Source organism: Gorilla gorilla, chromosome 3, assembly GCF_029281585.2.
Source record: "Gorilla gorilla gorilla isolate KB3781 chromosome 3, NHGRI_mGorGor1-v2.1_pri, whole genome shotgun sequence".
NCBI classification, from domain to species: domain Eukaryota; kingdom Metazoa; phylum Chordata; class Mammalia; order Primates; family Hominidae; genus Gorilla; species Gorilla gorilla.
In genome coordinates, this window is record NC_073227.2 from 31,204,646 (window position 1) to 31,229,971 (window position 25,326).

The following is a 25,326-nucleotide window of genomic DNA, read 5'->3' on the forward strand; positions in this document are numbered from 1 at the left end:
CATACATACATACAAGCATGCATACATGTGAATGTATATAATAGATTTTGTAATATTTTAAAAAAGTTATTAGCATTTGAAATATACTAGTATTTCTGTAGAATAGCTCTTAGAAAGTGAATTGCTGATTAACAGGTAACGAATTTTATATATTTGTAAAATAAGATATTGTCAAATTTCCCTCCAAAAGAATCCTATACTAATATGAATTTTTATTCTCAATACTCTAACCTACATTGAATATTAACAATTAATTTTTGTATCATGTTCTAATTATTCTAAGATTCAGCTTTTTCTGTTTTTTAATCATGTATGTTTCCTGTTCTATAAATTTTTTATCCAAATATTTTGCTCATTTTTCTATGAAATTATTTGGGTTTATTTATTTAAAGATAGATTCTTTAAAATTATTTCAACTTTATTTATTTAATAATGTTGTCCACTGTATTTGAAGTATATCAGGTTTAACACAGCACATTCACATATGTACATGAGTTTATTTCTCTAGACTATTTATAATTTTCCCTCAATCTATTGAGATATGGTATTGGCCCACACCAATACTGTGTTATTTTAATTTCTGTAAGTGTATAATATATTTTGTTATCTGGTAAAACAAGTCTCCATCATTGTTCTGCCTTTATAAAATTATCCTGGCAAGTCTTGCATATTTTCTTTTATAGAAATAGTTAAGATTACCTTATCAAGTTCTATGAAAAAATCTTGTTGGGATTTTGATAGGTATTTAACCAGAATTCCAGATTAATGTTGGTGAAATGAATATAATTTTTGTTGTTGTTGTTGTTTTTGTTCTGTTTCTATGTTTGTTTTTTGAGACAAGGCCTAACTCTGTTGCCCAAGCTGGAGTGCAGTGGCATGATCATGGTTCACTACAACGTCGGCCTCCCGGGCTTAAGCTACTCTCCCACCTCAGACTCCTGAGTGGCTGAAACTACAGGTGTGCACCACCATGCCCAGCTAATTTTTTTTTTTTTTCAAGAAATGAGCATCTTCACAATATTATGTCTTCTTTTTGAGGAACATAGCATATCTTTGCCTTTATTCAGATATTTTATGTCTCATCTAGTACTTGAAGATATAGTGACAATTAGATCCAATTTGACTTTTGATTTATTGGAAAAAAAAAAGTGTCCATATCTTCATCTTGCTATTTGTAAATTACTTGCAAGAAGCAACTTGGAACACTTATATCCTATCATATAGTCAAAAAACACAAACACATTAAAAAATAAATCAGTGGTTTATTTAAAATGCAGTTTTTAAAGATCCCAAATTATAAGCGCCAGAAAGTTTTTTGTCTTATGTTTTGATGGTACTAGCTACAGTTAAAATTTAATCTACATTTTAATACTCATTAGTTCTACAAACAAAAAGCAATATATGCCATTTTTGAATTTATTTGTTAACAATTCATGCTTTTATTACATAATTAAAGTCAATGAAACAGTATGCATCACTTGTTAAATGGGAAAAGTAAAAATTTGTCTTTATATTGTATGAATAATATTAATGGTTCTATTAGCATCTTTATAATATGATATTTAATAATGTATGACTCCAAAACCACTTTTTTCTGATATCACTTATTATACCCACAGAAAATGATAAAATGATACAAAATAATAAGAGGGGGCTCTCAAGGTTCTATGTGACAGGAATGGCTGTTTTTAAAGACAAGCAAGGTTGCAGTATATTTCAGGATATGTGATACGGTTTGGCTGCGTCCCCATCCAAATCTCATCTTGAATTCCCACGTGCTGTGGGAGGGATCTGGTGGGAGGTAATTGAATCATGGGGCAGGTCTTTCCCATGCTGTTCTTGTGATAGTGAATAAGTCTCACAAGATCTGATGGTTTTAAAAAGGGGAGTTTCCCTGCCCAGGCTCTCTTCTCTTGTCTGCTGCCATGTGAGACGAGCTTTTAACCTTCTGCCATGATTTTGAAGCCTCCCCAGCCACGTGGAACTGTAAGTCCATTAAACCTCTTTCTTTTGTAAGTTACCCACTCTTGGGTATGCCTTTATCAGCAGTGTGAAAACAGACTAATACAATATGTTTCTATGAATGTGGTTCCTATTCCCTAATTTGGAGTAAGTGCCCAGTGTGCTTTGTTTTTGCCCGGGCTTGTCTTTTGCTTTTCATCCAAGATCTCCAATCATAACCAGACTGCTGAGACAGTGGATAGGGGCTGGAGAGAAGTTGAGGAACATAGCAGTCAAATATTTGCTCTTCATTTTACGATCATTGCTATTTTTCTTTCAGAACTTAAAACTATCAGGCTAAACATAATAATAATAACTTGGGCAACTTTACATTCCTATGTAGGGCTTAATTTGAGGAACATTAATATTTTATCAGGAAATCAGCATTTTTCTTTTAAATATGTACTTTAAAAGGTTTATTGTACCCTAAGGTGTGATTATGATATCTCGAGGCTCAGATATTTTCTGTTGGAATGCTCTTCCTACTCATTCACAAAAGTCAACTGGCCAATGGAATTCAATATACGGAGCTTGCTTTTAGAGGTATTCGGGTCACTGTTGCTGTTTAGAGATTCAAAAACTATACCCCGGATACAATGGTATGAAAAACCAGTTGTTTCCATGAAACCTTCCTTATTTTATTTTTTGAGACAGAGTCTTGCTCTATCACCCAGGCTAGAGTGCAGTGGTGTGATCATAGCTCACTGCAGCCTTAATTTCTGGGGCTTAAGCAATTCTGCCACCTCAGCCTCTCGAGTAGCTGGGACCACAGGCACTCACTGCCATTCCTGGCTAATTTTTAAATTTTTTGTAGACACAAGATCCTGCTATGTTGCCCAGGCTGGTCTCGAACTCCTGGGCTCAAGCAATCCTCCCGCCTTGGCTTCCCAAAGTTCTGGGATTACAGGCATGAGCCACTACACATGGCCCTGAAACCTTCCTTTATTATTCTGTGTTAGGTCACAAAGAAGTCTTGATTTGAATTATTTAAGTTTCACACAGAAATTTTAGTATATAGCTTTAACATTTTTATGTAATATCCCACAAGCATTTGAGTTCTTTTTCAAGGAAAAATCAGAGAACAGTTACAGGAGGGTGGGCACCCCCCACCTCACGCCACCAATCCCGCATTAAAGCAGCTAGTATGCTCTGTGTTAAAGCCCAGGAGGAAGAATGTGGTAAATCAGAAAAGGCAGAAACCTGCAAGACTTCCTGGTTTTTGGTTCTAAAAGACTAAGTGCATGAAAACAAACAGAGTGCTGGCTCCAATCTAGAAAATGACTTCCTGCTGCTGCAAGATACATGAGTCCCTTGGCAGTATTGTCTTGAGAATGTGGCACACCCAGTAGCTGGAATCTTAGTCCTTGGGCTCCCAGCCTTTCGAGATTCTTGAGTAGCAGGCTAGCATCATAGTGACAAACTTGAAAAGAATGCATCAACAGGGCTGATAAACATTTCATTCATAACCATTGTGGGCCAATGATGAAGAATGCAATGACCTTCCCACCACCAGCCACTTCAATTGACCCTAGAATCTCAGTGTAACACTGAAGAAGCCCCAAGATAAACTAACATGTTCCCACCAGTAGAGGGTTGGCCTCTGCCCTGCTCTCTCTCTTTTTTAATCCCTTCTCTCTAACTCTTTCATAAGTTCTTTCTGCTTTTTCATCCCCATTGCAGAATTGTGCCCTACATCTTTTCATTGTTAGTGACGCAGCTGACTAAAGGAATCTCAGCTTCAAATTTTTAGGAGATAAATTTGATGGGACAGGAGACGGTTCTCAGAGTCTAGCACTTACGAGGTCTCATGTTTTTCTTCTCATTATAATCCTGAGTTCATACAAACGAAATACCAGCGATCTAGCTCTTTATCCTTTTTGACACGGCCTGAAGTGCCTGATTTAGCTGTCCATATTTACCTAAGGCTTTTAAATAAGTTTCCATATTATATACAAGTAAAACCTTTGTGGCAGAAGATACACCTATGAAAATCACATAAAATCGCACATGCAAAAAACATATAATCAACGATAGCATATTATGCACAAGGAACACAGTCCTTTTTAAAATTTCTCTTCCTTTTCCAAATTTTCTTCTATTTAGTACTCTATGCCATGCCTTAACTTTATTTTTTTCTTCTTTCTTCTTCAAAACGAATTCCCAAACATATTTCCTCCTAGTTCCTTTCTTTAAAAGCTATTATATTTTCCTTGCAACATTTCTGCAATGCATTATTCCAATAGGGTGATGTAATGATGGTTGATGTAAATTTCTGACCACTTTGCTCCTTCGTCTTCTCAGAACTCTTTACCATGCGCAGGAGGCCAAGGTAGCCTTATTTGCTAAATCACTGCTTCATTAATCTCATTCCTTTACCCCAAATTTCAGCCCCTTAACAATTTTAAATGGATCCTGAGTTTTTCACTTCCAACTGATTTGCATTTTTCTTGGTTGTGTGCTGTTGAACAGCTGCTGTTTTCTCCCCAGAAGCGGGTGGGGGATGGTTTCCATGGAGATGGTGATGACTCTGCTAGATGTGGACACCTCCAATATTCCCACTGCATTTGTAATTTCTAGCATCCATTCCATGTGGAGTGTCTAAGTAGTTTCATTTCCTTGTGGCAATAAACCTCTTGGAATTAGGACTCCAGAACTCTTTACTTGGCCCTGGTTTGTGACTACAAATTTATTTAATTGACATCTAGATGTATTTATTTATCATTAAGTCCTTAAGTGGCTATGTGCTAAAGAAGGCAATTAAAACAGGTACAATGCCTTTTATAAATAGGACACCTTGCTGTAGTGCTAAAGTCATAGTAGACATAGAACAAATGCTTATTGATTGATTTGTGGCACTACAAAGAAAGCGTTTAAGTCTATTATGTTATTGCAGAAGGAAAAAAGAGAGACTAAATTAGAATCAGTTCAAAAGTAATATTACCAGATTCATTAGTTACATTCTATTTTAGTCATCTTTAGTGTTACAAAATGCTAATTTTAGAGATAATCTTGCCTAACCTCATCATGAAAAATAATTTAATAACTTAGACGATATAGCTGGCATTGTAGGGTAAGGTTGAGTCACGGGAGGGCAGATTGTTGAAGCACTGATTGTTTAAAGAAGAAAAAAATTGTAGAAAGTAAAAAAAAAAAAGTTGAGGCCTATAATACAATCATTCATTTATTCTTTCCTTTATTGATCCAACAAATGTTTATTGAGGACTACTATGTGCCAGCCACTGCCAAGCAGCACAAATAAAATTCTGAGCAAAATATATTCTTTTTCCTTACAGAACTTAGAATCCAATGAGAATATAAATATTAAACTGATAAACTCAGAAATATATAATTACTAGCAGTAATACTATTTCTTCTAGAAAGGTACAGAGTGGTATAAAAGCACTGTGTAACAAGAAGATAGAATCTAGACTGAGGTACATGTGGCCAGAAGAAATCCAAAACTTGGGTAGGATTTAACTGGATATGGTCTGGGTGAAGTTTTAATCAGCATTAATGTTCTAAGCAGTGTTTAACAACGGCTAATACTTGTTGTTCAATTAGGATAATTGAGTCACATCTAAGTACTTTGCTATGAGCCTGGTTTTACTATTACTTCTATATATGAAGAAATGAAATGTAAAGAAGTTAAGACCAAGGTAAGAGAAAGGCAAGGCAAGGCCAGGATTGGGGCCCAGGCAGTCTGAAACCAGGGCACACACACACCTGATCATTACTATATATTTTCTTATGTGGTGAGCAGAGACAATAATAGAAGTTTTTGTTCCAGTAATCCAGTGATTTTGTAAGACCACAAATATTAGATCTGGGTCTAATGCCCAAAATGTTATTGTATTAGTTAGGCATAAAATGGGCTGAATCTATTTATGACTGCAGACAGTGTACATACTAAAGACATCATGAGACTCGTGAAGGATGTGAAGGGCTCTTGCTAGAAGTCTATGCAAAGTGTTGATCTCACACCACAATTTCCAAATGTCTTTTGTCTTGCTCCCTTTTTGCCCTTCTTTAATAAGTGATGTAGACAGAATAATATATTTAGCTATAGTCCTCTATATGTAAGGACTGGCAATCAGAAATATATAGCAATTTTATTTTTTGTCATTAAGGAAGTGATTCCTTAAGTCATCAAAAGCCAGAAAACACTAACAATTGTTTTGCTTAGTTTCGTTTTCCCCAGGAGTCAAGATGGTAGAATGGGATGTTGCAGTTTAAATTTGGGCTCACTCATGCTAGGAGTAAATAGTTTTTAAAATTTAATAGAAATAAGATATATAAATGAAATAGCTAAAATATATGTGGTAATTCCCTATCACATATAAACTGAGTTTTTGGTGCAAAATAAAATAAAACAAAGTAAAAATATGGAAGTTGGGTTTATTCAGGCACATAGAGATAGAATCATATTTACACAGATTTCACTGGAAAGAGTCAATTTGGAAAACTCACGTCCTCCCATCTTTTTTTTTTTTTTTCTGTTTCCACAGTTGTTTTAGGCCATTATGTACTAAATATCTGGATGTTTCCCAACACTCCCCACTCATTTGGCCCAAGAATAGACATAGCCTAAAGTTGCTATTGGTCTCTTTTGAATACACTAATAGCTTAATTGTGTTTTAAAATGACTGCTAATGTCCAAAGCTTCCATAAGCGAATTTTTAAAACCTAGAAAATAAATACAGGTCTACATTGTTGCAGGGAGAGATTCTCCTTCATAACACTGCTGGGTCAGCGGGCTGCTAAGAAGTCTAGTCATTTATTGTTTGTAAAGAACTTTAAAAAACATTACAGACCAGAAGAAACAAATAATAACACCTATTTTAAAAAACATTCATTACTTTTGAATATCATGCCAAATATATAATTTGGTATGCTTTTATATTAAAAATATTGAGAAAGTAATTTAAATTGACATTTGGTAAACGCTGACATCTTGCCTTTCATTTTGTACAACATAGATCTTTTACACATTATGCAGATTTTAAATAAGAACCTCATACTAACCTTGTAAAAAAGGCAAGATTAGTAATGTTAATTTATTGATTAGTGAAGAAATGAAGTTCAGAATAAGAGAATGAGTTCTATAAAGGAGGCAGCTACAAAGTTGGATGTCTTAGTGCTTTTCCTACCACAAAACAAAAAGTTACAACTCATCTGGAAAACTTTATATTGTATCAATTCTTTACAAGTATCAACTTGAACACCATCAAGAATTATCTAGAATAAGGGATTGAATCTCCAGCTAATGTACCAAGTTAGTGAGAACCATGCCTTTTGGGTAACAAATAAATAAGCACAAAACTATTTGTATAACTTTGGTGGAACTCTGTTTTATTGGCTGTAAGTGGTAGAAATCTAACACAAACTAACTTAGGCAGAAAGATAATTGACTTTCTACCATATCTAATTATTCCAAGGGATGGGACTGGTTTTGGTCTTGGTCGAGTTCATGGATTCACAGTGTGCTATTAGGACCCTCTGATCTTCTCTTGGTTCAGGCTTTGTATCTGGCTTTATTTTCAGGCTGGCTGTCTCTGTATAACAGCTAAGATAACTATTGACGAATCTAAGGCTTTCATTATCTTCTCAGCTTGCCATTCCAGAAGAAAGTAGCACATATTTGGAAGACTCAGAGGGGCCCAGTTTGGATCATGCGATTGCCCATGAGCCAATCATTGTGGCTAGGGAGATAGAGTGCTCTAACTGGACAGGTTTGGGATATGTGATGATTCCAGGAGCAAGGTTTAGTGGGGTCATCCCCACATGGTCTTAATGAGATTACTAAAGATTGCAGCAACCAAAGCTGCTCTACTTTTATCTTTTCAATTTGTTGAAACTCTTTAGATATTTTTGAAGAAAGGGTTCTATAGCCTCAAAAAATCATAAACGACTGCTGTAGTGTAGAATGTTGATTAAAGCCAAGGAAAATGGCCGGGTGCGGTGGCTCACGCCTCTAATCCCAGCACTTTGGGAGGCCGAGGCAGGCGGATCATGAGGTCAGGAGATCGAGACCATCCTGGCTAACACGGTGAAACCCCATCTCTACTAAAAAAATACAAAAACTAACCGGGCGTGGTGGTGGGCACCTGTAGTCCCAGCTACTGGGGAGGCTGAGGCAGGAGAATGGCGTGAACCCGGGAGGCGGAGCTTGCAGGGAGATTCCGTCTCAAAAAAATAAATAAATAAGTAAAAAAAATAAAGCTAAGGAAAATGTAATCCTTCTGGTGACTGGATTATATTGGAGATTAGGATATGGAGTTGAACGACCTGGGCTTGATTTCTGGCTTTTCCACTTAGTAACCATGTGCCTTTGTGCAGAAAACCTGAGCCTCAGTTTCTCCATTGGTTAAATGGCTTAAACATAAAGCCTATTATGTTTTAAACAACGTGTAAAAGTGTTTTATAAAGGTTAGTTGTTGCTGCTCCAGTTGTTATTTATTTTATTTTTTTAATTTGCATGTAAGTCCAGGTCCTGACAGAAAATAGATGGTACACTCAAAAGAAAAAACACCCTGAGACTAGCAACCATGAGAAACCACTATGGCCTCCATGCCTGAAGAGGAAAAAGAAAGGAAGAGTTGCCAGAATTATATGAGAACGAGAAGTCTAGGAAGGGCTACTAGACAGAATCTGTGGCTTTATGGAGAGAAACGTAGGCACTGGCAAACCACAACTGTGAAAAGGGATGAAGTAATGAAGACCTCTGCCTCTCCTTACCCTTTCCCTTGCGTCTCCCGCTGATGCTTTCCATTGCCCAAATACATCTGGAGTCTAGAGCTCAGGGACCCTGGTGGTGATGCACTCCTTCCTTATGGAGCTGCCTCCTGGGTCATAGAGCTCAGTAGGGAAGATGGAGAGAGGGCTGGAGGGAGAAATAAAGAACATCATGGGCTGAACGCGGTGGCTCCCAGCACTTTGAGAGGCAGGTGTGTGGATCACTTGAGGTCGGAAGTTCAAGAGCTACCTGGCCAACTTGATGAAACCCTGTCTCTACCAAAAATACAGAAAGTTAGTGAGGCATGGTGGCCGTGCCTGTAATCCCAGTTGCTTGGGAGGCTGAGACATGAGAATCGCTTGAACCCAGTAGGCGGAGGTTGCAGTGAGCTGAGATGATGCCACTGCACTCCAGCCTGGGCGACCTTTCACCTTAATTAGTTTTATCTTATTTAAGAACATCAAGTGTTTCACTATTTCATTTTGTTTAGTTTTTAGCTTATTAAAATTTAATGATTGTTAAAACATTTAAATGTGGGCTTCATTAAAAATGTTGCTTGCGTTAAGATTTTGTTTTATGATCTGTACACGTGGACTTACAGAGTACCCTAAACATCCTTCAATGTCATATGAAATTCTGCCTTAGATTGCAAGGCCATCTCTTCATTTTGCTTGTGAAAGCAATACACAGAAGCTATGTAATTTTTCTATAGCAGTATTTTCAGTTGTACTTTAAATTAAGTATTTCAAATAAGGATTTAATTTAGGTTTAATGAGGGAGTTATTATATGTTAATTAAATATCAACTGATTATTATGAATATCTATTGGGGCATAACAACCTTTTTTATTAAGATGAATATCTCTTAAACAGTTGAAGCTTAGTAAATATGTTACAAATAATTAGCTTTAAACTAACATTCAATAGAAAGAATACATTTAAATGTATTACCTTGAATGTAATATGGTTATTACCTATTAAATATCAATAGATTATTGGGACTATGGTTATCGAGTTTCAACTCATACATCTTAATAAACTTCTAGTTGCACCTAAATAAACCACCATAAGTCAGCTAGTATTTAATTAGCAGAAATATTTATAGCATCACATTTATATTAGCATATTTATAATGAAATAAATAATATAATAACTATTTTATTAAATCTAAATTAAATCCTTGCCAGAGGCATTTAAAGAGCAATGAAACTACATTGGCTACGTGGTCTTTAATATTTAACTCATTACATGATTTTTAAACTTTACTAATATGTTAAACAATAAATTAATATACTATATATATTCTAGGGATATTGCACATAATATATTTAGGACTTAAAATATTTAGGTTAAACTGGACAAGAAAATCCTTGAGTGTTTTTATTTTGTGCCTAGAACTAGGCACGAATGTGGAACATGAGTAAAATATGTCATTATAATTGGCTATGTTTATTGTTGCTAAAGAGATTTAACCAACATAAGTGGCGGACAGGGTTGACACTGCGGCATGTGAGGTGGCCACAAAAGCTTCTGTAAGCAGGAGTTTGAAGGCCAAATTGCACCCATAAGAAGAGAAGCCCTAAGGAGGCCCTGTATATAGTTAGTTATATGTTTATAAAAATAGCCTTGCTTATCACTCCACAGATGAATCAGCAGTTGTCTTGCACAGTTAAAAATGGAGCATAATTTCCTTTCAAGAGTGAGGACTAAAATCCAAACTAATTTTATTTCAATATTGAAATGTCATAATTAAGTTTCTTTTCACACAAAGCAGCCGAGAATGCAAAGAAAGCATATGAGTCGAGATCCATCTCTTCTGAGGAGCCTAGTTAACTGTTCCCTCATCCTTGCTCCAGGTAGAGAGCTTATTTCAGTAAACCTGTTCATTTCATGTTCTAATGGGGGGAAAAAAACAAAACAAAACAAAAAAACCACATTTTACTCTGCAGACATTAATTTCTAGGAAATAATTCCTAGGAATTAATTCTGTGAGGAAGCTGACAATGTGACACTAACTTGTGTATACATGTTTACATTGGCCAAGGAAATCAAGGAAAGGCTACTACTAATAAGTGGGCCCAGAACATAAGTGAAGAATTCCACACTCTCCTTAGTGCTAGTGAAATTCCCAGCTTCTTTTCCATAGATTGTTGTCAAGTGAAGGAGACGTGGATGTTGATAATGGTAATGGTGGTTTACATTTATGGAGTGCTAGGCAGACTTGCTGTGTGCAAGGCAATGCTCTCATTGTCTCTATGTGGATTATTTTATTTAATGCTTGGATCTCCTTTGATATGATACTGAGGATATCTCTTAATTTCTCTCAGTGGTCAGTGATAGAAATCAGTGGCCATCAGGTGATTCTTTGCAAATCACTATGACTTTCCCAACTTTATCCAAGTTATTTTACATGGACAAAATGCAGAGAGGATGCACTAGGGCAAGTCTTGTACCAAAAATTTGCTGTTTTGATTGCTACTCTCACTTCTATGGCTAACTAGCTGCGATTTCACCAGGTTCTTCATATATGAAATAAGGAGTTTAGACTTGAGGATCTCAAATCTCTTCTGGCACTAGGCTTTCATACTTGAGGAAATTAAGAATTTAGGGAATCACATATATTGCAAGAATTTGGAATATAAAATACGTTTATTTTAATGTTAGTCTAACAATACGTTATTATTTTGATGGGAGCTGGTTATATTAGTCTTAATATTAAAACTTAATCTTTATGCATGTCTTGAAAGGAGAAATAAAGATGATAATTATTGAATCTGTACATCGACTGTCTCAGAGGGGTTTAATTACTTTCCATTCCATGAATACCAAAAGGAAAAACTTATAAAAAAAGTAGGCTATGTATTTTGAAGGAAGCTTAAATGTAGCAATTCTTCTACTCTATTTTTATATCATATTTCTTTCTAAGATATACTGATAGAATCTTTCAAAATTTAGCTCCTGTAGAAACAGAAGTTTTAATTGTTTGATTCAGCATTTTAGATAGTAAGTTTTTCACTTAATTTTGCCCCTGATAATGATTTGCTAAACCTGGTTCTTTAAAAAGACAGGGAACCAATGGTGCTTTTCTAGGTAGTTAAACTACCTGGATCAAATTTTCTAATGTCAGGATTGGCTTCCTTAGATAGAAAGAAGGCAAAAGATGACAGTGAATATAAAGCCCTGAGATCCTCACTACCCAGAAGCTGGAAGTTTCCATTCCAGACTATAGGGCTAAGGAGATCAGTAGAGAAAGAGAAAGCTTAGTTGGGGTCTAATTGTGAAAAAGAGAATTCAGACTGGAATCAAAGTTTCTACTTTGAAATTTGATTTTTGTATTTATATTTCTTTCCATATCTCTGTTGGATAACATCTTTAAGGGACTCTTTGAGTATTGCTGTATTTTGCATTCTGATTTCATCTAGTGGTATACAAATAATACCATCAATTTTGATATCTTATTTAGAAGTCAGATTAGGCAGCCACACATACATTAATAACACTAGTGCAGGGGCAGGTGCGGCGGCTCACGCCTATAATCCCAGCACTTTGGGAGGCCGAGGTGGGCGGATCATGAGGTCAAGAGATTGAGACTATCCCGGCCAACGTGGTGAAACCCCATCTCTACGAAAAATACAAAAATTAGCTGGGCATGGTGGCACGTGCCTGTAGTCACAGCTACTCGGGAGGCTGAGGCAGGAGAATTGCTTGAACCCAGGAGGTGGAGGTTGCAGTGAGCGGAGACTGTGCCACTGCACTCCAGCCTGGCAACACAGCAAGACTCCAACTCAAAAGAAAAAGTACGAGTGCTTCTCTTTGGCTGCTTCTTTTTCTAGTACAAATTAGATATGCTTTTCCAACATTACAAATCATGGATGAGATTGATTTTGCCATTTATATCCAATTTTAGGGCATGGTACTTTTTTTAAGTTCAGATGAGTTTTGCCAGAACCATTGAACAAAGAAATCTAAGGTATAATAATCAATTTTAAAATATATCATATGTGAATATAATGTTTCTACAGCTACCATCTTAGTTGTAAAAAACATCTAAAATTAACCTGCTGCTTTTAAGAAAATAAATTGCATGGCTTGGATCTCTTTGTAACTATTGTGGTTTAAATGTACATGCAATTTTTACATATGTTATTTTTCAAGGTGCACATCTGTTTTTGTTGATTGCATGGAATCTGCCGAAATATTCTTGAAAGTACAACTAGAAATAGGTGTAAAAACCACCTTTCCATTGAAATCCCAAAGAAAATAGGACATTGCATTTTTTTAGAGGTCAGTCAACAACTACATGTTCATTTCAAGTGCAAAGCTCTGCTTCATCACAACAACTCATATTGCCTGTATCCCAAATATGTGATATTAAATGACTTGACCAAACAGCTTGTCTGGCAAAAAGCAGATAAACCTCTCTCTAAGTGGTGAAGATGAACCTACTTTGAAAACACATTTAGAAATCAACTCACAAGATCAAGGTTATTCCAATGTAGCTTGAGTATAGGAAACAGATAAAGAGAGACTTGAGGAAGAGAGACAAGAAAGCTCTTGGAATGATTGAGAAGAAAATTAAAACGCCCAAAGTAAAGTACAATCTTATGTTACGTGACTTTGCCTTTGTTACAAAGACCTTTTCTTAAAACTATTGCATCTAGATTTCTTTATTTTTTCTAACATGTTATTTCTAGGATGTGTGTGTATACATATATATATATATATTTTTATCCATAGCTTTTGTATTTCTCCTGAGGCTACCAATTATTCTACACTTCCTTTTCTTTTCTGAAGTGAGGACACACTTTGATTAACCTCTCTTAACCCATTTAGATCTTGTCTCTTCTCTGTGTTACTATATTTAATTCTTGTTGTCTCTACTTGGGTTACAGACACTTTCCTCCATTTGCTATAAGCCATCCCTTCTATTTTACATCTATGAATCATTCACATGCAAGGTTGAGAAGAGATTTATAAGATCTTAATGCAGTAATTCAAAAGGCATATTTCTATCAGACATCTGGTTTTCAAAAGAATAACAAATAAGTTCCCTCCTTTTAAAATAAAATGATAAATGTAGGTTTAATCATGATTTTAAGCTCTTTGTTTCGTTGTCACTTTCACAATTACTTTAAGATTAGTTCAATGGTCATTTGAGTTTAGAGAGTGGATTTGGGTATCTTATGTTTACATCAATATTTGACTTTAATTATACAACTTGCCAAATGTATAGGATTTGTTTATTTTTCAGAGATAAATGGGATCAGCCCCAGACTCAATTTCTCTGTATCTTTTTTTTTCTAATACATTTCAGCTGGATCCACTGACCTGGAATGCCTGGACTGAAGCAGGTAGAATATAAAGAGTTCAGTACCCTTAATGTGGGGCTTAGAATTTAGCTACTCATCCAGACAGACCCAGGGTACAATGACCCCTACAAAGATGCCATGCTCTCCCAATTCTTTATGCTACTTTCCTGCAAATGGTTATTTGCCAGTTTCTCATTTTCTCCATACTTACTGCCAGACTTAGCCAAAATCACCATCTCTCAACCTACTGTCACATTTTTTTCCATATATTTATCATCCAGTTCATTATTTGAGTGTTTAGCTTTGAGATTGCTAGGACCCGGTCTGCCTTTGTTTTCCACTGTATCCTCAATGCCTAGAACAACGCTACCACTTCAGACTTATAACTCCATCACTCTGCCTTTTCTAGACATTCATTCCTTAAATGCTGAGGCTGTATCTGGACAAACATATTTACTGTCCCTTCTTTCTGCAACATTCCTCATCCTCTTTCAATTCTTTTTTTATTTAATTAAAAAACTTTATTTTTAAAAATTTTAAAATAATTTCAAATTATATTTTAGATTCAGGGATACATATGCAGGTTAGTTACATGGATAAACTGCATGATGCTAAAGTTTGGGGTACCATTAATCCTGTCACCCAGGTAGTAAGGCTAGTATATAATAATTAGTTTTTCAACCCTTCTTCTCCCTTTTTCCTCCCACCTCAATTAGTTCCCAGTGTCTGTGGTTGCAATCTTTATGTACATGAGGCAATGCAGTATTTGGTTTTTGTTCTTGCATTAATTCACTTAGGATAATGGCCTCCAGCTGCATCCATGTTGCTGCAAAGGGCATAGCTTCATTCTTTTTTATGACTGCATAGTGTTCCGTGGTATATATGTACCACATTTTCTTTACACAGTCCACCATTGATGGGACCCTAGGTTGATTCCATGTCTTTGCTATTGTGAATAGTAAGGAAATGAGCATCCGAGTGCATATATCTTTTTGGTATAATCATCTATTTTCCTGTGGGTATTCCCAGTAATGGAATTGCTGGGTCTAATGGTAGTTCTGTTTTAAGTTATTTGAGAAATCACCAAACTGCTTCCCACGGTGGCTGAACTAGTTTGCATTCCCACCAACAGTGTATAAGCATTCCATTTGCCCCTCAGCCTTGCCAGCATCTGTTGTTCTTTGACTTTCTAATTATAGCCATTCTGACTGGTGTGAGATAGTGTCTCACTGTGCATTTCTCAGATAATTCCTAGCAAAATTAAGACAAAATATCTTGAATGATTTCCTTAAATATATTTTCCAGGTTGTTTGCTTTTTCTTCTTCTCTCTCAGAAATGCGAACAATTTATACATTTGGTTGCACTTTACATAATACCATGTTTCTCGAAGACTTTGCTCATTTTTAAAATTCTTTAATCTTTATTTTTATCTGACTGGGTTAGTTTGTAAGACTGGTCTTCAAGCTGTGAAATTTTTTCTTTTGTTTTTTTTGGCTTGAGCTTGTCTATCGATAACATTTTCAATTGTATTTTGATATTCCTTAAGTGAGTTTATTTTAATTCCATAAACTATAAATTTTTTAATGATGGTTATCTCTTTCTTCATTTCTTGGATTGCTTTAGAAGTTTCTTTGTGTCAATTTTCAACCTTGTCTTGGATCTTGTTGAGCTTCCTTGCAGTCCGTTCTTTGAATTCTTTATCTGTCATTTCTGAGTTTCACTTTGATTAGTGATCATTGTTAGAAAACTAATGTGAACCATTGGTAGTGTCACTACATTCAGATTTTTCATGGTACTATAATTCTTGTGCTGGTTTATTTTCATCTGAATAAGCTGGCACTTCTAATTTTTATAATTATTTTCATGTGGGTGGGATTTTTTTCTTTCTTTTCTACATATATATATTTTATTTTCCTTTCCTTTCTGCCTTCCTAGGAATTGTGACTATAGAGGATGTTGAGTAGGGTCTTTTGACTTTGCCTTTATAGCCTTAGGCACCTCTGTTGGCAGGTTTTATATTATGCTGTGCAATTCAACCCACAAGGCAGTAGATGGAAGTTATGGGAAAGAGCTGGCTGTGGCCCAGACAGCTGGGTATATACTGGATTCTTGTTTACTGGGAGAAGCTCTCTGTTGCCTCAGGCAATAGGCTGATCTATAAAGTGCACAGTGGTCTCAGCTCCCTTCTCAGCCCTGGTAAAGTTGTGGGAGAAGATGGGCCAGGATGAACCAAGCAGGCTTATCTACCTGTTCCCTGATGGCAGACCTATTGATCTTCTTCCTCAAACATCAGCGTTGAGGAAAAATCAAGTGGGTGGCCACCAAGCATGCAGAGGTGTGCCAAGGCATGGAGCTGGGAAACCTCCTTGGCCCCAAGTTCTCTGCACAGGGAGAGGGTGAAGAGAGTGGGTGCTCCAGATGTCTGGAGATCTGTCTGAGCATGAAATAGGGAGGAACCCACTTCATCACAATCTGCACTGGAAGGATATAGTGGCTCAGGCTGCTAATCCACATGTGAAGGTGTCCAACTCTCTAGAGATATACCTAAGTGTGGGGCAGCCAGGACCTCGCTTCACCGCAGTCTCTGTACAGGAAGAGTGGGCAGGCCCAGGCTGCTGATTTAGGTGAGCAAATGCTTCAAATGCCTGAAAATCTGCCTGGGCTGGAGCAGAGAGGGGCCTCATATACTCAGATCTCTGCACAGTAAGGGGTGGAGCAACTCAGGCTGCTAGCCTATGTGAGCAGGTGCTTTGAATGCCTGGAGATCTGATCTGCCTTGGTGCAGAACAGAGGTGGTCCCCCTGTACCATGATTTATGCCCAGGAAGGGTGGGGTGGGTCAGTCTGCTGGCAGGTGAGTGAGTGCTCTGAGTGCCTGGAGATCTGCCTGGATGGATCAGGCAATGGGTTGCCTGGTGATCTGGCTGGGGCCCCACCTGCACCAAGATCTCTGCACAGAAAGGGTGGGGCTACTCAGGATGTCAGTCTGTGCCTCTGGGTGCTCTGAATGCCTGGAGATTAATGCCTGGAGTTCTGCCTGGGGCCGGAGCAGAGGGTGCACTACTGTACCATGATTTCAGGAGAGCACCCGTAGACTCATTCCAGGTCACCAAGCTGTCCCTGACTGCAAGCCTTGTCACCCAGGAGAAATCACAGCTGTAGCAGCTCTCCTCCCACCTCAGGCCTGTGAAAAGGGAGAGTACAATTCCATCACCTACTACTGCGGCATTTACCACCACTCTGGCTGTGGAGCCCCCTGCTCCACTCCAGAGCAAATGCTCCAGCCTCTGGCCCTAGACCTTCCTGTGGCCTGCATGGCCACAGTACCAGATCACCAAAGAATGACTGATTTTGTAGGTGCTTGGATTAAATATGGCATCCTGTTTTCGTCCTATGTCTGAGAAAATGCCTGCAACTTATCCCAGTGTCTTTCTCTTTCAGTGACCTCAAGCCTCTTCCCAAGTTAGCTCCCTAACTTAGAGAAGCAAAGTGTTTTATCTTTGCTTGGGATGCTAGGGTCCCTACTGGAAAGGTGAGTCACAAAAGGAGGCTCCCGTTTTTCCTCGTGTACTGGGGCTTCACTCCTATCAGCTAGCCACCATCATGAGGGCTGTTTGCTCGTATTTTGCTGCCTGGGATCTGGGGTGTCCTTCACAATTCTGGAGGATTCCAATTTTCCATCTCGAATTAAAGCGAACAGAGCTGATCTTTATGAACTATCTTGCTATTTCCAAGTGGCTGAGGCACACTGAAAGCCTCTAATCCACCATCTGGGAAGGAAACAAACAAACAAAAAAACCAACTTAAACGTTTGTCAACTTTTACCCATCTTTCAGGTTTTAGCTTGGAGCTAACTTTCATCATCTCATGACTGAGTTAGACATTCTTTCTATGTTTACCCATAGCAACCCTACGCTTCTGTAATGCAATGTTTAGTGTATTTCTCTTTTAACACTTCAGTGTAAGTTTCTGGAGGGCAGAAACCATGTCAGGTCCACTGGTGTGTCCCCAGGCCCTAGTAGATGCTCAGTAAATATCTGTGGAGAGTGGAATAAATGTTCTCAGATTTACCTTCACCCTATACATCACATTGGACCAGTGCATTGAGCCAAGTTTTTGCCTTAATCCTCTTTCCTAGGTTTGGACTATTCTGCTTTGTTCTTAACAGTATTCTTTTTGGGGACCTCGTGTCATACCCAGAAGAATAATTAGGCACCTGCTCCCTGAGGGTAGATCTTTAGGATAAGAAAAAATATGTCTGCATGACCTTTGTGCTCTATCCACATAATCGGAGATCCCTGTGCCAAAGTTTTCTTGTAATTGCACCTAAGGCTTATATGATTCTTATTCTAACTAAGCAAAACTTGTGGCTGTAACTCAACCATCCTGGAAGCTTGCTGAGGTCCTAGATAACAACATTTAACAGAAAGGAATCTTTACAGGTGATATGACTCAATAGCTCTCAAACATGGTTGTGCAGTCGAATCAGCTGGGGAATGTTTGAAACGTACAAATTCTGGTTCTTCCACAGACCCACAGAATAAAAATTTTCCAAGGGTAGGGCCGAGGAATTTTGAGTTTTAAAAATATTCCCTGGTGATTTTTATATACAGCCAGTTTAGAAACCACTGTTTTTTTTTATTTTCATATTCTGTCTCAAGGATCAGTACAATGAATCCTGAACTTGGAAAATATATTACTTCATAAAGTAAGGAAAAGAGATAGTTTAAAACAGTATCACATAACTGCCTAATTTTTCTTCAGAAAGTGAGATAAAAAGTATGTATCAGACAAAATTAATGACGATATCCTAGAAAATGAACCAAAATTCAAATAGCTAAGGTAAAAGGCTACTTTCATTTTTTTTTCTAAAGACAATTACCAAAGTTTCCAGTGCCTTCCCCATTTCACCTCGTTTGTTTATTATATCACTAACAATTATTTTTCAGGGCCTGTTACTGAGCAGACATTATTCTAGGTGTTAAGAATGTAAGAATGAGCAAAATTTGATCAAGTCTTGTACTTACAGGGCTTAATTTTTAGTAAGAACAAAAGACCAATAAATGAATAAACATATAAATGATGAGTTTATCTTAAAATATTAGGTTCTATAAAGAAGAATAAGGCAAAATGAAAGCATAGAGTATTGCTGTTTTATCTAGGGTGATCAGAGAAGGCATCTCTAAGAAGGTGGCAAATGAGCAGAGGGACCCGAACAAAGTGCTTAAGAGAGAGTTGCAGGCCACTTAGAGAAAGGTAAGCTCTAAAGGACTGAGGCAGCAGTGCATGCTTTTATGAGAGAGCAACAATTTGGTCAGTCATTTACCCCTTCTGAACCTCAATTTTCTTATTTGTCAAACGGAATGATAATTCTGCTTTGCCTAGTTTTAAGAGGAAGGCTGTGTATTGAATTAAGCAATCAATGTACATAAATATTCTTAGTAAAAGCAAAAGCCCCATGCAAAGGGAATCTGTCAAGTATTAATATGCTAATGCTGATCAGTGTCGCTTTCACCCAGAATAAAAAGCACAATTTTAGATACACCAGAGCTGAAAGGAACCTCAGGAAACCTACTTACCTGCTCTAGGCTTTGAAGTTGAAGCAACGTTATTAACCTACTTTTCAGGTCACAAAATTTCATCCCAGAAAAATTAAGTGACTTGCCCAAGGTGACATGGCTAGTTAGGACTGGAAGGGATCTGGTAACTTAGTTTTCTGCTTCGTGAGGTAGGGTTCTTTCTACTAGAGACTTTTTTGGGGTACCATCTTATTCAGTCATTTTGGCTCTCAAAGTCCCTCTAATGTATTTAAACATCAAGCACTGGTGAAGAAAATGCAATCCAGTCTCTCCGCAGGCACTGTCCAGGCTCAGAAGTGGGGACAGAGAGCCTTCTGGTCCCATTGCTAAGATCATAAATATCTCTCTTGCTGAATTAGCCCGGGGGCTGCAATCCTTGACTCCAGAAAATGACTTCTGCAGCTGGGCCTTCCATCACTGTTAAGTGATATACATCATCATGTGTTATGGATTGGCCAACATAAAAAAGCTCCTGTGTGCACAAATATTGAGTCATTTTACTGAGAAATGGGACTTGAGAAATTGCCCAATGCCATCCTTACTGTAGCCCCTCCCCAAGAAATGGATATACATGACTTGGTCTGAGAATGCTATGGTTTAGAAAAACTCCATTGGCCTGGAACTAAGAAAGCTGACTTCATGATTTTGGGGTGATTAAATCTGTCAGTGAATTCCTTGCAGGAAAAAGTCCTAGAGGGCAGATATCATATTGGTTTATCCTGCATAGAGCCTTGGTGAGCAAATTACGTAGAAAGGGTAGCATAATAATGCAATCTCTTTGTGGAAGAACTGGTCAATTTGGAAAGCTGCCTTAACTCATGCTTAACTCAACACTTGGGGACCTTTGAGTAAATTATTGCCTCACTGGGAGCAGCTGGCTCATTAGGCTGCCACATATACAGCAACGATGGCTTTGTATTTCCATTCCTAGGAATGTTTGATGGATATTAATGGACTCTATTAAAGACTAGAGGCAGGAAGGATGTCTATTAGAAAGATAGCCCTCCATTTTATTTTACTGGCTGTGCTTTCAATCTCTCAACTCTCAGGGGGAAAAGACATATTCACTGAATGCCTACTATGTGTCAGTTGCTTTGCATAGGATTTTACTCACTGACTCTTACTGACAATCTCTATTTTCTAAATTAGGGTACTAGTGCTGTCTGTATTAATCAGGGTTCTTCAGATAAACAGAAACAACAGGAGGTCGATATCTATACCTATATCTATATCATCTGTATCTATATCATCTATCTATATCAGTATCTAGCTATTATAAGGAATTGGCTCTTGTGAGTATGGAGCTTAACAAGTTCCAAGATGTGCAGTGCAGAGAACCAAGAGAGCCCATGGTGTAGCTCTAGTCTGAGTCTGAAGGCTGGAGTATCAGGAGAGTCAATAGCTTAAGTTTAAAGGTGGGCAGGCTGGAGACCCAAGAAGAGTCCATGTTTTAGTCTGAGCCTGAAGGCTGGAAAACACCAATGTCTCAGCTCAGCTGCCAGGCAGAAGGAGTGTTCCCTCCTACTCAGCCTTTTGTTCTCTCTTATTCAGTTTTTCAATTGATTGCAATGAGGCCCACCCATATTAGGGAGGGCAATCTGCTGTACTCAGTCTACTGATTCAGATGTTAATCTCATCCAGAAACACCCTGACAGACACACCCAGAATAATGTTTGACTAAATGTCTAGGCATCTCATAGCCTAGTAAAATTGACACATAAAATTAACCATTACAGACTCAGAGAAAAAAGGAACTTGCTCAATGTCACACAGATCTGGGTGAACATATTTCTGTGCCTCAAAGCTTGAATCTTTTCCTTGTACTTCACTGCCCCTAACTACTTCCTAACTTGTCTCTCTGTGTGGAACAGTATGTTTTAATAATGTGACTTGTTTTCTAACTACTTCAGGAGCTACCCCTACAAGTTTATCTTAAACTATTCTCCAACATTAAAATTCCAACTCATTTAAACTCATGTCATTTTCAATGATGTATTTATGATCGATTGTATATATGTGACTATAACTTATATTGTATCAACATCCTACAGCAACTCCTATCCTGCTTCTGTACCTGTCCTCCTCTACTCATTACTTGAATGTTTTTAATTTCCTACCAAATGCTGGAAATTGTGCTGAATACTAATAACATAGAAGTAATACAAATACTAGTCATAGTTATTATGTATTGGGTATTACTGTGTGCCAGACATGTTTTAACTATTTATACATATTAGTTCATGATGGTCCTTACAGAGCTACCATTCTGCCCTTTGTTCCAGGAGACTAACCAGCATGGGCTACATCAAAAAGGCTGCCATCTACTTTCTGCTGGGTAGGGGCACCAGAGAGACTTGTCAGAAACTAGAAGGAAGGTAGAGTGTGAAATCTGAGTGTTAATTCCCTGGCTTCATCAAAGGACACTGGTCTTCACAAGGAAACAGACTACATGATTCTCCTTTTGGGCTTCAGTAAAAACCCCCTCCTTTCATCCCTTAGTCTAGGGATGGTAAGAGGTCAGCAGCTAAGAATTCTAGGTTCTTTGTGGTTTTCCCATATACATGTCTTTGATGATAGCCCCTTTGGAAATAAATTCTCCTAGACTTTTTTTTAGGGTGATTGGGTCATTGTTTTTTCTCCTGGAACCCTGAGTCCTCAAATCAACCCTATCTGAAATGTACCATTATTGCTACATTTTATAATAGAGGAAGACAGATGGCTTATATAATTTGATGAAGATCACATGTTTTGTAAGAAGTGCTGGGATTGGAACTGTAGCAGTCTAGCTTTTCAGATCATGCTCTTAATCACCACAATAAGTATCAATAAGTGTCAATAATCACTATAATAAGTGGCATTGTAGCATAATGACACTCTCCTTAGAGCAATAGCTTAGTTCAAGTCATCTTTTCCTATGAAACTTTCCATTTATTTGACTATTACTGTTTCATAGACCCTACCCCTCAAGTTTATTGAGGGTCATACTTAAATTTTCTATGCTTATGCTCTTTTTTAATACTCACAGAAAGAGTGTACCTACCTAGGGGGCAGAGACTACAGGTTCAGTTTTTTAACCCACGGCAAGTAGTCCTATCCTGAGAACATGGTACAAATTTAATAAATGTTTGCTGATTTATTTAAAAGTTTACTTGCACTTTATAAGTAGCTCAACAAGGAATATCTTCTTGAATGTGTCAGGAATATGGAAAGAATTAGGCTGCCATAGAGTGGAAAATCTTGGGTCTGGCAGCAACTCCAACTATTCTTTCTTCTTAGCTGTGTGACCTTGGATGAGTCACTTAACTTCTGTGTATCAATATTATCTCCATGACAGTAGTTACCGTGTTTGTGCCCCATGTATCTTGTGTGAACCTTGGAATCTATTAGACATTTGAAAAATATGTGTTAAATAGATAAATGAATGTGTATTTCAAAAATAAACTTTACTTTTAGAAGAGTTTTAGGTGTACAGAAGATAGTACAAAACATTCCCGTATATCCTATATCCAGTTTTCCCTGTTATTAACATCTTGCATTAACATGGTACATTTGTTACAATTAACGAATCAATACGTTATTGGTTTATTATTTTGTTAAATCATACTTCATTTCAATTTTCTTAGCTTTTACCTAATGTTCTTTTTCTGTTCTAGATTCCTATCCAGGATACCACATTACTTCAGTTGTCATGTCTCAGGCTTTCTTGGCTCTTGGTGGTCTTGATAGTTTTATGTATTCTGGTCAGGGTTTTGTGGGCTGCCCCTCTTTTGGGATTTGTCTGTTGTTTTGTCATTATTATACTAGGGTTGTAGACTTCTTGGAGGGAGAAAACAGAGGTAAAGTTCTGTTAGATGTGAGTTCTAAATTTTCTCTTCAAAGAATCAATATGTTAGTATGTTCGATTCTTTGCCTTCTACTTTTAAACTTAACTTCCTCATAGAACAACCTTTTTCAGTTACCTACTCCACCCTGACTCATTCCGATTACCTGCTCTATCGTAACCATTTTTCCCGCCAAACCACTCACCCCATCACTCTCTTTAAATTAGCCAATCGGAATTAGTTTAACCTGTGTGGTCTAACCCTAGCCAATAGGAGAATGACACAGCAGCAGGGGCCACCTGCATCAGGGATAAGAACCCCTTCCCCTCCCTTGTCCAAGTGTGCGCTCACCATTGCTTCATCTGTGAGGGCGCACCCTTCTATAGAAGTAAATTGTCTTGCTGAGGATTAAAAAGAAAATTTTATATTCAAATGCTATTTCTTTTGTGGCACCAAAACTTTATTTATAACAGTTCATTCTCATCACATTCTATCAAGGGTATATATTATCCTCCTAACTTAATGCTGTTGTCTCTCTGTTGCTGAGGTAATGCTTGTCAGATTCCTCCACTGTACAGTTTTCCCACTTTTCATACTGTGGAATAAGGTCACTATGTTTAGCCGACACTTAAGGAGTGGTGAGTTATGCCTCACCTTCCTGAGGGTGAAGTATTTACATCAATTATTTGGAATTCTCCTGCATGGGAGATCTATCTCTTTTAACCCATTTACTTGATCATTTATTTTAACCAGTATGGACTCATAGATATTTATTTCATTCTATGGGGTATAATCCCATACTACTTTATTTTGTTGTTCAAATTGTTCCAGGTTTGACCATTGGAAGCTCTTTCAGTTGGCTCTTCTGTCACGTTAATATACCCCATCATTGTGTTTTCGTTTGCTCTGTGTGTGTGTGTGTGTGTGTGTATGTTTGTGTTTTGTAAAGAACTTCTTTACTTTCTTCCACTACAAGATGCTCCAGAGTCACGTGGTACATCTCCCATCCTAGCCTTGGAATCAGCCATTTCTTCAAGGAACGTTGGTTCCTTTTATTGGAGAATAGAATTAGAAATAAAGATCTGGATACAAGTTACACTCAATAAGTTTGTCTTTAATGAGGGGAAAGGAAGAGGAAATGTTTCCCAAACAAGGACCTGTTGCTACTAAAAATAACAAAATGACTTGGGGTGCATCACAGGCACTGTCCATTTGGATAACATGTAAAAGGTGTTTATGTCTTTACAACTTTCTTCTAATTCTTCTGGTTCAAGGAGAAAACTTCAGTTTGATCCTGGTAATCTCAAGCTTCAGAATCCCGTTTCTAACAGTGTGAAGAAACCTCAGGCTCCATGCCTCTGGCAAGCAAAAACATCGAGCTAGAATTTAGCAATATCATTTTGTTTCATTAGTAATATTGTTTTGTTTCAATGTATTCATTTTTATTATCACCAACAATTTATGGCAAATTCAACTAATTTTCCACTACAATAGCAATACATACTTTTTCCCTTAAAATATATTAAGTAAAAACTGTAAGTCAGTTTATAGGAAAAAGGTATTAGTGGTTGGTGCAACATACAGAAAGTGGTGAGTGAATGATTGAGTTTGGAAAAAATTGGAGAGTCAGGCACAGTGACTCACACCTATAATCCCAGCATTTTGGGTGGCTGAGGCTAGAGAATCACTTGGACCCAGGAGTTCAAGTTCAGCATTGGCAACACAAGGACACTCCTGTTTCTACAAAAAATTTAAAAATTAGCATGGGGTGGTGGCTTGTGCCTGTGGTCCCAGCTACTCAGGAGGCTGAGGTGGAAGGACCACTTGAGCCCAGGAGGTCAAGGCTGCAGTGAGCTGTGATTGTGCCACTGCACTCCAGCATGA

The 25,326-nt window shown here is 37.6% G+C and overlaps 1 long non-coding RNA gene across 1 annotated transcript in view; it reads left to right on the plus strand.

Moving 5' to 3' along the window:
- The first annotated feature begins 1,883 nt into the window (after positions 1–1,883).
- Positions 1,884–25,326, plus strand: part of LOC134758303 (uncharacterized) — a 100,326-nt gene continuing 76,883 nt past the window's right edge. Inside the window, exon 1 of the long non-coding RNA XR_010133348.1 lies at positions 1,884–1,986. This is a non-coding gene — a long non-coding RNA (uncharacterized lncRNA). The remainder of the gene's footprint in view (positions 1,987–25,326) is intronic.